The sequence below is a fragment of the Rhinopithecus roxellana genome, chromosome 7 (genome assembly GCF_007565055.1).
Source record: "Rhinopithecus roxellana isolate Shanxi Qingling chromosome 7, ASM756505v1, whole genome shotgun sequence".
Lineage (NCBI taxonomy): Eukaryota > Metazoa > Chordata > Mammalia > Primates > Cercopithecidae > Rhinopithecus > Rhinopithecus roxellana.
Window position 1 is genome coordinate 151,381,050 of NC_044555.1, and position 13,613 is coordinate 151,394,662.

Below are 13,613 nucleotides of genomic sequence, written 5' to 3' on the forward strand. Positions count from 1 at the left end.
GACTTTACATTCCTGGGGTAAATCCTTCTTGGTCATGATGTATAATTTTTTTATGTGTGCAAGTATTGTGTTGAGAATGTTTTCGTCTGTATTTATAAGTTATATTGGTTAGAGTGGTTTTCCTTTCCCGTGATGCCTTTATCTGATTTTGGTATCTGGGTAATACTGGCCTTATAGGATGAGTTTTGAAGTGTTCTCTTTAATTTTTTGGAAGAATTTGTGAAATATTCATATTACTTTTTCTTTTTTTTTTTCTTTTTCTTTTTCTGTTTTCTTTTCTTTTTTTTTTTTTTATTATACTTTAAGTTCTAGGGTACATGTGCATAACGTGCAGGTTTGTTACATATGTATACTTATGCCATGTTGGTGTGCTGCACCCATCAACTCGTCAGCACCCATCAATTCATCATTTATATCATGTATAACTCCCCAATGCAATCCCTCCCTCCTCCCCCCTCCCCCCTCCCCATGATAGGCCCCAGTGCGTGATGTTCCCCTTCCCGAGTCCAAGTGATCTCATTGTTCAGTTCCCACCTATGAGTGAGAACATGCGGTGTTTGGTTTTCTGTTCTTGTGATAGTTTGCTAAGAATGATGGTTTCCAGCTGCATCCATGTCCCTACAAAGGACGCAAACTCATCCTTTTTTATGGCTGCATAGTATTCCATGGTGTATATGTGCCACATTTTCTTAATCCAGTCTGTCACAGATGGGCATTTGGGTTGATTCCAAGTCTTTGCTATTGTGAATAGTGCCGCAATAAACATACGTGTACATGTGTCTTTGTAGTAGAATAATTTATAATCCTTTGGGTATATACCCAGTAGTGGTATGGCTGGGTCATATGGTACATCTAGTTCTAGATCCTTGAGGAATTGCCATACTGTTTTCCATAATGGTTGAACTAGTTTACAATCCCACCAACAGTGTAAAAGTGTTCCTATTTCTCCACATCCTCTCCAACACCTGTTGTTTCCTGACTTCTTAATGATTGCCATTCTAACTGGTGTGAGATGGTATCTCATTGTGGTTTTGATTTGCATTTCTCTGATGGCGAGTGATGATGAGCATTTCTTCATGTGTCTGTTGGCTGTATGAATATCTTCTTTTGAGAAATGTCTGTTCATATCCTTTCCCCACTTTTTGATGGGGTTGTTTGTTTTTTTCTCGTATATTTGTTTGAGTTCTTTGTAGATTCTGGATATTAGCCCTTTGTCAGATGAGTAGGTTGCAAAAATTTTCTCCCATTCTGTAGGTTGCCTGTTCACTCTGATGGTAGTTTCTTTTGCTGTGCAAAAGCTCTTTAGTTTAATTAGATCCCATTTGTCAATTTTGGCTTTTGCTGCTGTTGCTTTTGGTGTTTTAGACATGAAGTCCTTGTCCATGCCTATGTCCTGAATGGTACTACCTAGATTTTCTTCTAGGGTTTTTATGGTATTAGGTCTAACATTTAAGTCTCTAATCCATCTTGAATTAATCTTCGTATAAGGGGTAAGGAAAGGATCCAGTTTCAGCTTTCTACTTATGGCTAGCCAATTTTCCCAGCACCATTTATTAAATAGGGAATCCTTTCCCCATTTCTTGTTTCTCTCAGGTTTGTCCAAGATCAGATGGCTGTAGATGTGCGGTATTATTTCTGAGGACTCTGTTCTGTTCCATTGGTCTATATCTCTGTTTTGGTACCAGTACCATGCTGTTTTGGTTACTGTAGCCTTGTAGTATAGTTTGAAGTCAGGTAGCATGACGCCTCCAGCTTTGTCCTTTTGACTTAGGATTGTCTTGGCAATGCGGGCTCTTTTTTGGTTCCATATGAACTTTAAAGCAGTTTTTTCCAATTCTGTGAAGAAACTCATTGGTAGCTTGATGGGGATGGCATTGAATCTATAAATAACCTTGGGGAGTATGGCCATTTTCACGATATTGATTCTTCCTATCCATGAGCATGGTATGTTCTTCCATTTGTTTGTGTCCTCTTTGATTTCACTGAGCAGTGGTTTGTAGTTCTCCTTGAAGAGGTCCTTTACATCCCTTGTAAGCTGGATTCCTAGGTATTTTATTCTCTTTGAAGCAATTGTGAATGGAAGTTCATTCCTGATTTGGCTCTCTGCTTGTCTGTTACTGGTGTATAAGAATGCTTGTGATTTTTGCACATTAATTTTGTATCCTGAGACTTTGCTGAAGTTGCTTATCAGCTTAAGGAGATTTTGGGCTGAGACGATGGGGTTTTCTAAATATACAATCATGTCATCTGCAAACAGGGACAATTTGACTTCTTCTTTTCCTAACTGGATACCCTTGATTTCTTTCTCTTGCCTGATTGCCCTAGCCAGAACTTCCAACACTATGTTGAATAGGAGTGGTGAGAGAGGGCATCCCTGTCTTGTGCCAGTTTTCAAAGGGAATTTTTCCAGTTTTTGCCCATTCAGTATGATATTAGATGTGGGTTTGTCATAAATAGCTCTTATTATTTTGAGGTACGTTCCATCAATACCGAATTTATTGAGCGTTTTTAGCATGAAGGGCTGTTGAATTTTGTCAAAAGCCTTTTCTGCATCTATTGAGACAATCATGTGGTTCTTGTCTTTGGTTCTGTTTATATGCTGGATTACGTTTATTGATTTGCGAATGTTGAACCAGCCTTGCATCCCAGGGATGAAGCCCACTTGATCATGGTGGATAAGCTTTTTGATGTGCTGCTGAATCCGGTTTGCCAGTATTTTATTGAGAATTTTTGCATCAATGTTCATCAGGGATATTGGTCTAAAATTCTCTTTTTTTGTTGTGTCTCTGCCAGGCTTTGGTATCAGGATGATGTTGGCCTCATAAAATGAGTTAGGGAGGATTCCCTCTTTTTCTATTGATTGGAATAGTTTCAGAAGGAATGGTACCAGCTCCTCCTTGTACCTCTGGTAGAATTCAGCTGTGAATCCATCTGGTCCTGGACTTTTTTTCGTGGTTAGGCTATTAATTGTTGCCTCAATTTCAGAGCCTGCTATTGGTCTATTCAGGGATTCAACTTCTTCCTGGTTTAGCCTTGGGAGAGTGTAAGTGTCCAGGAAATTATCCATTTCTTCTAGATTTTCTAGTTGATTTGCGTAGAGGCGTTTATAGTATTCTCTGATGGTAGTTTGTATTTCTGTGGGGTCAGTGGTGATATTCCCTTTATCATTTTTTTATTGCATCTATTTGATTCCTCTCTCTTTTCTTCTTTATTAGCCTTGCTAGCGGTCTGTCAATTTTGTTGATCTTTTCAAAAAACCAACTCCTGGATTCATTGATTTTTTGGAGGGTTTTTTGTGTCTCTATCTCCTTCAGTTCGGCTCTGATCTTAGTTATTTCTTGCCTTCTGCTAGCTTTTGAATGTGTTTGCTCTTGCCTCTCTAGTTCTTTTAATTGTGATGTTAGAGTGTCAATTTTAGATCTTTCTTGCTTTCTCTTGTGGGCATTTAGTGCTATAAATTTCCCTCTACACACTGCTTTAAATGTGTCCCAGAGATTCTGGTATGTTGTATCTTTGTTCTCATTGGTTTCAAAGAACATCTTTATTTCCGCTTTCATTTCGTTATGTACCCAGTAGTCATTCAGGAGCAGGTTGTTCAGTTTCCATGTAGTTGAGCGGTTTTGATTGAGTTTCTTAGTCCTGAGTTCTAGTTTGATTGCACTGTGGTCTGAGAGACAGTTTGTTATAATTTCTGTTCTTTTACATTTGCTGAGGAGTGCTTTACTTCCAATTATGTGGTCAATTTTGGAATAAGTGCGATGTGGTGCTGAGAAGAATGTATATTCTGTTGATTTGGGGTGGAGAGTTCTATAGATGTCTATTAGGTCCGCTTGGTGCAGAGATGAGTTCAATTCCTGGATATCCTTGTTAACTTTCTGTGGCGTTGATCTGTCTAATGTTGACAGCGGAGTGTTGAAGTCTCCCATTATTATTGTATGGGAGTCTAAGTCTCTTTGTAAGTCTCTAAGGACTTGCTTTATGAATCTGGGTGCTCCTGTATTGGGTGCATATATATTTAGGAGAGTTAGCTCTTCCTGTTGAATTGATCCCTTTACCATTATGTAATGGCCTTCTTTGTCTCTTTTGATCTTTGATGGTTTAAAGTCTGTTTTATCAGAGACTAGGATTGCAACCCCTGCTTTTTTTTGTTCTCCATTTGCTTGGTAGATCTTCCTCCATCCCTTTATTTTGAGCCTATGTATGTCTCTGCATGTGAGATGGGTCTCCTGAATACAGCAGACTGATGGGTCTTGACTCTTTATCCAGTTTGCCAGTCTGTGTCTTTTAATTGGAGCATTTAGTCCATTAACATTTAAGGTTAATATTGTTATGTGTGAACTTGATCCTGCCATTATGATATTAACTGGTTATTTTGCTCGTTAGTTGATGCAGTTTCTTCCTAGCCTCGATGGTCTTTACATTTTGGCATGTTTTTGCGATGGCTGGTACCGGTTGTTCCTTTCCATGTTTAGGGCTTCCTTCAGGGTCTCTTGTAAGGCAGGCCTGGTGGTGACAAAATCTCTAAGCATTTGCTTATCTGTAAAGGATTTTATTTCTCCTTCACTTATGAAACTTAGTTTGGCTGGATATGAAATCCTGGGTTTAAAATTCTTTTCTTTAAGAACGTTGAATATTGGCCCCCACTCTCTTCTGGCTTGTAGAGTTTCTGCCGAGAGATCTGCTGTTAGTCTGATGGGCTTCCCTTTGTGGGTAACCCGACCTTTCTCTCTGGCTGCCCTTAAGATTTTTTCCTTCATTTCAACTTTGGTGAATCTGGCAATTATGTGTCTTGGAGTTGCTCTTCTCGAGGAGTATCTTTGTGGCGTTCTCTGTATTTCCTGAATTTGAATGTTGGCCTGCCCTACTAGGTTGGGGAAGTTCTCCTGGATGATATCCTGAAGAGTGTTTTCCAACTTGGTTCCATTTTCCCCCTCACTTTCAGGCACCCCAATCAGACGTAGATTTGGTCTTTTTACGTAATCCCATACTTCTTGCAGGCTTTGCTCATTTCTTTTTCTTCTTTTTTCTTTTGGTTTCTCTTCTCGCTTCATTTCATTCATTTGATCTTCAATCGCTGATACTCTTTCTTCCAGTTGATCGAGTCGGTTACTGAAGCTTGTGCATTTGTCACGTATTTCTCGTGTCATGGTTTTCATCTCTGTCATTTCGTTTATGATCTTCTCTGCATTAATTAGTCTAGCTGTCAATTCTTCCACTCTTTTTTCAAGATTTTTAGTTTCTTTGCGCTGGGTACGTAATTCCTCCTTTAGCTCTGAGAAGTTTGATGGACTGAAGCCTTCTTCTCTCCTCTCGTCCAAGTCATTCTCTGACCAGCTTTGATCCGTTGCTGGCGATGGGCTGCGCTCCTTTGCAGGGGGAGATGCGCTCTTATTTGTTGAATTTCCAGCTTTTCTGCCCTGCTTCTTCCCCATCTTTGTGGTTTTATCTGTCTCTGGTCTTTGATGGTGGTGACGTACTGATGGGGTTTTGGTATAGGTGTCCTTCCTGTTTGATAGTTTTCCTTCTGACAGTCAGAAGGACTGTCTGTTGGTCTGTTGGAGATTGCTTGAGGTCCACTTCAGACCCTGTTTGCCTGGGTATCAGCAGCAGAGGTTGCCGAAGATAGAATATTGCTGAACAGCGAGTGTACCTGTCTGATTCTTCCTTTGGAAGTTTCCTCTCAGGGGTGTACTCCACCCTGTGAGGTGTGGGGTGTCAGACTGCCCCTAGTGGGGGATTTCTCCCAGCTAGGCTACTCAGGGGTCAGGGACACACCTGAGCAGGCAGTCTGTCCCTTCTCAGATCTCAACCTCCGCATTGGGAGTTCCACGGCTCTCCCCAAAGCTGTCAGACAGAGTCGTTCGCGTCTGCACCGGCTCCTGCTACTTCCCCTGTTGGTCTTCAGCTGTGCGCTGTCCCCAGAGGTGGAGACTACAGAGACAGGCAGTCTTCCTTGAGCTGCTGTGAGCTCCACCCAGTTCGAGCTTCCCAGCAGCTTTGTTTACCTACTTAAGCCTCAGCAATGGCGGGCGCCCCTCCCCCAGCCTCGCTGCTGCCTTGCGGATAGATTGCGGCAGACTGCTGTGTTAGCAGTGAGGGAGGCTTCGTGGGCGTGGGACCCTCCTGGCCAGGTGTGGGATATATTCTCCTGGTGTGCCTGTATGCTTACAGCGCAGTATTGGGGTGGGAGTTACCCGATTTTCCAGGTGTTGTGTGTCTCAGTTCCCCTGGCTAGGAAAACGGATCCCCTTCCCCCTTGCGCTTCCAGGTGAGGCGATGCCTCGCCCTGCTTCAGCTCTCGCTGGTCAGGCTGCAGCAGCTGACCAGCACCGATTGTCCGGCACTCCCTAGTGAGATGACCCCAGTACCTCAGTTGAAAATGCAGAAATCACTGGTCTTCTGTGTCGCTCGCGCTGGGAGTTGGAGACTGGAGCTGTTCCTATTCGGCCATCTTGCTCCGCCCCTCATTACTTTTTCTTTAAACATTTGGTAGCATTTACCAGTGAAGCCATTTGGTCCTGGAATTTTCTTTGTGAGGTTTTTTTAAAAAAATTATTACTAATTAAATGTCTTTCTTTCTTTTTTTTTTTTTTTTTGAGATGGAGTTTCGCTTTTGTTGCCCAGGCTGATTGGAGTGCAATGGTGCAGTCTCGGCTCACCACAACCTTCACCTCCCGGGTTGAAGTGATCCTCCTGCCTCAGCCTCCCGAGTAGCTGGGATTACAGATGCTTGTCACCATGCCTGGCTAATTTTCATATTTTTAGTAGAGACGGGGTTTCACCATGTTGGCCAGGCTAGTCTCAAACTCCTGACCTCAGGTGATCCACCCACCTAAGCCTCTCAAAGTGCTGGGATTACAGGCATGAGCCACCGTGCCCAGCCTAAATCTCTTTACTAAATTGGTCAATTTTTATTTTGTATTTCTTCTTTAGTCAGTTTTGGCAATTTTCATTTTTAGATATTTGTCCAATTTCATCTATGATATCTAATTTGTTGGCATACAATTTTTCATAGTATTCCTTATAACACTTCATTTTGTAAGGCTGGTAGTAATTTCCCTGTTTCATTCTCTATCCTAGTAATTTGGGATCTCTCTCTTTTTCTTGGTCAATCTAGCCTAAGGTCTGTCAATTTTGTTGATCTTTTTAAAGAGATAGACTTTGGTTCTATTGATTTTCTCTGTTGTTTTTCTATTCTGTTTCATTTATCTCCTCTCTAATACTTCTTTCTGCTTGATTTAAGTTTATTTTTCTCTTCTTTTCACAGTATCTTTAGGTTAGGTTCTTGATTTGAGACCTTTTGGTGTTTATAGCTATATTTTTCTCTGTAAGCACTGTTTCAGCTGCACCTCATACGTTTTGGTATGTTGTATCTTTGTTTTCATTCAGCTCAAAATATTTTCTAACTTATTTTGTTTGACTCATTGGTGACATAGGCATATGTTTCATTTGCACATATGTGTGCATCTACCCCTATTTTTTGTTGTTGATTCTTAATTTAATTTCATTATGGTCAAAGAACATTCTTCATATGATTTCAATCCTTTTAAATTTATTGAAACTCTTAAAATCTAATATGTGCTTTATCCTGAAGAATGTTCCATGCGTCCTTGAGAAGAATATGTATTTTTCTGTCGTTTAGTGAAGTGTTCTATAGATGTCTGCCACTTCTTGTTGATTTAAAGTGGTGCTGAAGTCTTATATTTCCTTGTTGATCTTTTATCTAATTGTTCTATCCATTGTTAGAAGTGGGGTATTGAATTCTTCAATTATTATTACTGAATTGTCTATTTTTCCAATTCTGTCTACTTTTGCTTTATGTATTTTGGGGATTTGTCATGAAGTACATAAATGTTTATAATTGTTATATCTTTTTGACCTTTTCATCATTTTAAATTATCCTTCTTTGCCTCTAATAAAAATGCCTGTCTTAAGGTTTAAGTTTTCTGGTATTAGTAAAACCCTCCAGGTCCCTTTTGGCAACTGTTTGCATGATATAACATATCTTTTTCTGTCCTACTTTCAACTTGTTTGTGTCTTTGTATCTGAAGTGTGTCTCTTATAGACAGCATATGTTCAGATCACATGTCTTAAATTAAGTCTGTCAATCTCTGCCTTTACATTAGAGTGTTTAATCCATTTATATTAATGCAATTACTTATAGGTTGGGATTCACATATGCCATTTTACTATTTGTTTTCTATATGTCTCATATATTTTTTGTTCCTCTATTCTTCTATTACTACTTCTTTTGTGTTAAATAGGAGTTTCCTAGTGTACCATTTTCATTCCTTTGTCATTCCATTTACTATATTTTAGAATTTATTTTCCTAGAGGTTGCCCTTGGAGTTACAATTAATATCTTAACATAAAAATCAAGTTCATATCAATATCAACTTAATTTCAAATCTTTGCTCTTAATAGCTTCACAACTTCCTCACTCCTTTGCATTATTGTCATACAAATTACATTTTTATACATTGTATGAACATCAACACAGATTTATGCATATAGCTTTATAAAGTCTTTTAAGTTAGATAGGAGAAAAGACAGAATTATAACAAAATTCATTTATATTGTCTTTTACATTTACCTATGTCACTGTTGTTGCATGTATTGGCAGAACAGCCAGGGAAGCAGACCATCAATAACAACCCTTCTGGGATCACATGCAATTTGGGGAGTTCAGAAGGCTATGTACCTATATGAAGCTACATTCACTTAGGAGAAATCAGAGAAGGATGGAGCAGGCTTGCAAGAATTCCTCACACAGACCTATAAACACAGGGCAAAAGCACCAGTGGCACAGGGGCTTAAACACAACTTCTGAGCAAACACTGACTGAACCATAAGCTACTCTGACCCAGGGGCAAATCCTAGAGATCCAGGATGAAAAACAAAATCAGTATCATCCTTGGAAGTCTAGAAGAATGTGTGTATGTCCAAGGCTACGCCCTTGAGGGAGCAATCAGAGAAGGATCTTCCAAGCTACTAGTGGCTGAATGAGGTGGTGGAGGGGGTCAAGGAAATATGTATATTCACTGAACTATGAGAGCCATCTCCAAGCCATCTACATATCCAATGGCAAAGGATAAAAATCTAATTGGCTAAAGGGGGCTTAAGCACAACCTTTAACCAATAAATAGCTTATGCCAACCTAGGGTCAAAACCTAAGTAGCCAGGCTAAAAGATAAAAATAAGTAAAAAATATCTGAGTAGGGACAACAGAGTTGCACATATTGGGGGAAATAGACTTCACAGAATTATTTCAGCCAAGCCAACAAACAAACCCATGACCAAGCAAACAACAACAATCTCCAGGGTGTGGGGCGTGGTTCAGTATTCAGGGTTGCTATAATATATTATCTAACATGTCCAGCTTTCAACAAAAAATTACAACACATGCAACAACAACTACATAGGTAAATATAAGACAATATAAAAGAATTTTGTAATAACTCTGTTTTTTCTCCTACTTACTTGACTTTATAAAGCAACATGTATACATTTGTGTTGATGTTCATACAATGTATAAATATAAATTATTTTCTACCAAGATCTTCACTGTTTTCAACAATGCCTGCAGTCATAGCTTTTTTCTTTTTACCTTTTCCAAGTTAAGTCAGTACCCTCAAGCAGAGCTACAGAGTCCTTTATCCTTATGTCCTGCCTTTCCCCCTGGGAAGAATCCCTGAACCACTGCACCAGAGCTGGACCCAGGGACCTGCTTTTACCTGAGTGATGCCCCTGCTCTGAGAGATAGTTCTAGGAAGGGGTGGCAGCTCCTGGTCCTCTTGTATTGCCCATTTTGTAATCGAAAATACATTTGAGGAAATAATTGTCAAAAATTTCCAGATTTGTTGAAAGACATAAATTTATAAATTCAAGAAGTTTCATGAATTCCAAATGGGACAATCTCAAAGAAAACCTCTAGGCACATCTTATTAAACTGCTGAAAATGAAAAGTAAAGAAAAAAATTTTGGAGTGATTGTTCCAAGATGGTCGAATAGGAACAGCTCCGGTCTACAGCTCCCAGTGTGATCAATGCAGAAGATGAGTGATTTCTGCATTTCCAACTGAGGTACCTGATTTATCTCACTGGGACTGGTTGGACAGTGGGTGCAGCCCATGGAGGGTGAGCCAAAGCAGGGCGGAGCATCGCCTCACCCAGGAAGTGCAAGGGGTCGGGGGATTTCCATTTCCTAGCCAAGGGAAGCCATGACAGATGGTACCTGGAAATTCGGGACACTTCCGCCCTAATACTGCACTTTTCCAATGGTCTTAGCAAACAGCACACCAGGAGATTATATCCCATGCTTGGCTCAGTGAGTCCCATGCCCATGGGGCCTTGCTCACTGCTAGCACAGCAGTCCGAGATTGACTACATTGGGGCAGGGGCCTCTGCCATTGCTGAGGCTTGAGTAGGTAAACAAAGCAGTCAGGAAGCTTGAACTGGGTGGAACCCACCACAGCTCAATGAAGCCTGCCTGCCTCTGTAGACTCCACCTCTGGGGGCAGGGCACACTGAACAAAAGGCAGCAGAAACTTCTGCAGACTTAAACGTCCCTGTGTGACAGCTCTGAAGAGAGAAGTGGGTCTCCCAGCATGGAGTTTGAGCTCTGAGAATGGACAGACTGCCTCCTCAAGTGGGTCCTTGGCCCTCGTGTAGCCTAACAGGGAGACATCTCCCAGTAGGGGTCGACTGACACCTCATACAGCCAGTTGCTATCTGAGACAAAGCTTCCAGAGGAAGGTTCAGGCAACAACATTTGCTGTTCTGCAATATTTGCCATTCTGCAGCCTCCACTGGTGATTCCCAGGCAAACAGGGTCTGGAGTGGAGCTCAGCAAACTCCAACAGACCTGCAGCAGAGGGTCCTGACTGTTAGAAGGAAAACTAACAAACAGAAAGGAATAGTATCAACATCAACAAAAAGGACACCCACACCAAAACCCCAAATGTAGGTCACCGTCATCAAAGACCAAAGTAGATAAAAATCACAAAGATGGGGAGAAACCAGAGCAGAAAAGCTGAAAATTCTAAAAACCAGAGCACCTCTTCTCCTCCAAAGGATCACAGTTCCTCGCCAGCAACAGAATGAAGCAGGATGGAGAATGACTTTGACGAGTTGACAAAACTAGGCGTCAGAAGGTCGGTAATAACAAAATCCTCCAAGCTAAAGGAGGATGTTCAAACCCATTGCAACTAAGCTAAAAAACTTGAAAAAAGATTAGATGAATGGCTAACTAGAATAAACAGCATAGAGAAGACCTTAAGTGACCTAATGGAGCTGAAAACCGTATCATGAAAACTACATGACGTGTGCACAAGCTTCAGTAGTCGATTCAATCAAGTGGAAGAAAGGGTATCAGTGATTGAAGATCAAATGAATGAAATGAAGTGAGAAGAGAAGTTCAGATAAAAAAGAGTAAATAGAAATGAACAAAGCCTCCAAGAAATATGGGTCTATGTGAAAAGACCAAATCCATGTTTGATTGGTGTACCTGAAAGTGACGGGGAGAATGGAACCAGGTTGGAAAACACTTTTTAGGATATCATCCAGCAGAATTTCCTCAACCTAGCAAGGCAGGCCAACATTCAAATTCAGGAAATACAGAGAACACCACAAAGATACTCCTCAAGAAGAGCAACCCCAAGACACACAATTGTCAGATTCACCAAGGTTGAAATGAAGGAAAAATGTTAAGGGAAGCTAGAGAGAAAGGTTGGGTTACCCACAAAGGGAAGCTCATCATACTAACAGCAGATCTCTCAGCAGGAACTCTACAAGCCAGAAGAGAGTGGGGGCCAATATTCAACATTCTTAAAGAAAAGAATTTTCAACCCAAAATTTCATATCCAGCCAAACTAAGCTTTGTAAGTGAAGGAGAAATAAAATTCTTTTTTTTTTTTTTTTTTTTTTTTTTTTTTGAGGCGGAGTCTTGCTCTGTCGCCCAGGCTGGAGCGCAGTGGCCGGATCTCAGCTCACTGCAAGCTCCGCCTCCCGGGTTCCCGCCATTCTCCTGCCTCAGCCTCCCAAGTAGCTGGGACTACAGGCGCCCGCCACCTCGCCCAGCTAGTTTTTTGTATTTTTAGTAGAGACGGGGTTTCACTGTGTTCGCCAGGATGGTCTCGATCTCCTGACCTTGTGATCCGCCCGTCTCAGCCTCCCAAAGTGCTGGGATTACAGGCTTGAGCCACCGCGCCCGGCCGAAATAAAATTCTTTACAGACAGACAAATGCTGAGAGATTTTGCCACCACCAGGCCTGCCTTACAAGAGTTCCTGAAGGAAGCACTAAACATGGAAAGGAACAACTGGCACCAGCCATTGCAAAAACATGCCAAACTGTAAAGATCGTCAGTGATAGGAAGAAACTGCATCAACTAACGAGCAAAATAACCAGCTAACATCTTAATGACAGGATCAAATTCACACATAACAATATTAACCTTAAATGTAAATGGGCTAAATGCCCCAATTAAAAGACACAGACTGGCAAATTGGATAGTCAAGACCCATCAGTGTCCTGTATTCAGGAGACCCATCTCATGTGCAGAGACACACATAGGCTCAAAATAAAGGGATGGAGGAAGATCTACCAAGCAAATGGAAAGCAGAAAAAAGCAGGGGTTGCAATCCTAGTTTCTGATAAAACAGACTTTAAACCAACAAAGATTGAAAGAGACAAAGAAGGCCATTACATAATGGTAAAGGAATCAATTCAACAAGAAGAGCTAACTATCCTAAATATATATGCACCCAATACAGGAGCACCCAGATTTATAAAGCAAGTCCTTAGAGACCTACAAAGAGATTTAGACTCCTACACAATAATAATGGGAGATTTTAACACCCCACTGTCAACATTAGATAGATCAACCAGACAGAAGGTTAACAAGGATATCCAGGACTTGAACTCAGCTCTGCACCAAGCGGACCTAATAGACATCTACAGAACTCTCCACCCTAAGTCAACAGAATATACATTCTTCTCAGCACCACATCCCATTTATTCCAAAATTGACCACATAGTTGGAAGTAAAGCACTCAGGAAATGTAAAAGAACAAAAATCACAACAAACTGTCTCTTAGACCACAGTGCAATCAAATCAGGACTAAGAAACTCAATCAAAACCGCTCAACTACATGGAAACTGAACAACCTGGTCCTGAATGACTACTGGGTAAATAACGAAACGAAGGCAGAAATAAAGATGTTCTTTGAAACCAGTGAGAACAAAGACGCAACATACCAGGATCTCTGGGACACATTTAAAGCAGTGTGTAGAAGGAAATTTATAGCACTAAATGCCCACAAGAGAAAGCAGGAAAGGTCTAAAATCGACACCCTAACATCACAATTAAAAGAACTGGAGAAGCAAAAGCAAACACATTCAAAAGCTAGCAGAAGGCAAGAAATAACTAAGATCAGAGCAGAACTGAAGGAGATAGAGACACAAAAACCCTTCAAAAAAATCAATGAATCCAGGAGTTGGTTTTTTGAAAAGATCAACAAAATTGATAGACTGCTAGCAAGACTAATAAAGAAGAAAAGAGAGAAGAATCAAACAGATGCAATAAAAAATGATAAAGGAGATATCACCACCGATC